This window comes from Ischnura elegans, chromosome 5 (genome assembly GCF_921293095.1).
Source record: "Ischnura elegans chromosome 5, ioIscEleg1.1, whole genome shotgun sequence".
NCBI classification, from domain to species: Eukaryota; Metazoa; Arthropoda; class Insecta; order Odonata; family Coenagrionidae; genus Ischnura; species Ischnura elegans.
The window spans coordinates 132,692,500-132,693,859 of record NC_060250.1 but is presented as its reverse complement, the minus strand read 5'-3'; the positions used below and the strand labels follow the sequence as shown (position 1 = coordinate 132,693,859).

Sequence of the window (1,360 nt, the reverse complement as noted above, 5' to 3'; positions counted from 1 at the left end):
AGAGGGAGCCAGAAATGCGTTGCACGGACTTTTTCCCATCATTCCTACTTACGCGTCGCGTTTTCGCGCGCTTGAAAATTTTCACTTTTCATTTAATCGCGAAAAATAGATATCGTCATTTAAAAACGTAAAAGCGTGAAATATGTACTCCAGGAGTAATAATCTTCCGATTTAGGCAATAAAAAATAATAGGAAACCACCCTAATGTCAACCCGATCGTAACCCCATCAATAACATATCCCCTGCAACAGGGAATTTTGGATTCGTATGGAGGTGGATGATTTTCTATGCAATAAAATAAATCCATACAGGCAATTTAACATTTATTGATGTACTCAAAACATTCTCTAGTACTAGTAACACAGTTAACATGTATTGTAGTAGAGAAAACATCTAGTGTCCATCGCCATCAATCCTGGAAAATGAGAATTGTAACATTTAATAACCAGTTAAGTAATAAGTACTTAAAGTAACTTAAAATTGTTCTACATATTCTCTAATATGGTTATTCAATTTCAAGAAAAACCCTTCATGCACGAATGAATTTATAGTGAGACTAATACTTTTATGCCATGAAAAACTGCTAACAATGTGGTTTCTAACGCGAGAACAGTAACTTGAAATATTTCAATTTAATCGATCTGAATGAATTGTAATTTTAATATATAAGTTAAGCCAAAGATCAACCTAAATTATAACCACAGTGAAAACGTAGTAATAAATAATCTTATATAACTATTGGGTTGAAAGAAGTAGTTCATTAATTGCATTAGTACTAAAAATTGTTGATATTCAAGTTCGTTGATTTACTATCGATTGTAAAAATATGTTCCATGTACTTACATTAAAATAGTCAGCGCAGCAGAGATGGGTTGATGCTGACCAAGGCATCTTCTCTACGTGCTGCAAGGAGCCACTTTTTCCGCAAACCCGGTAAACAAAAACTTTATCCGGCGTTGATTTCATTGTGATAGTATGCAATTGGCATGAGACAGTATTTTTTCGATTCCTTTTTGGAAGTTTTCACTTTGAAAAACGTCATATTTTCCTCATCCATACGTTCTTAAACATACAGTTACTTGTAAAATACGGTTTTAAAGCACATATTAATTCACGAAGTCGGAAACTACTATATCTACGAGTGTGAACAAAATTCCAGTGCCAATGGCTGTTAGGTCACGTGGTATAGAAGACGGCCGCCGGTTGTTTTGGCGCAAGTTTCAAAATACGATTTTTAATACGATATAAGTACTATCGTTTTCAAAAGTATGTAGACACCCACGAACCCCACTTAACTGATGTGGTAGGGTCGGTAAAAACTTGGAAGGTTGGCACATAAGGTAGCCTGCATCCCTCACCA

General features: G+C 35.1%; 1 long non-coding RNA gene across 1 annotated transcript; it reads right to left on the bottom strand.

Annotated features, from left to right (window-relative positions):
• Positions 1-306: 306 nt before the first annotated feature.
• Positions 307-1,082, bottom strand: LOC124159893. Its single transcript, XR_006865057.1, has 2 exons — positions 844-1,082; positions 307-415 (listed from the first exon to the last, which is right to left on the bottom strand). It is a non-coding gene; the product is annotated as an uncharacterized LOC124159893 (long non-coding RNA).
• Between the last annotated feature and the right edge of the window lie 278 nt (positions 1,083-1,360).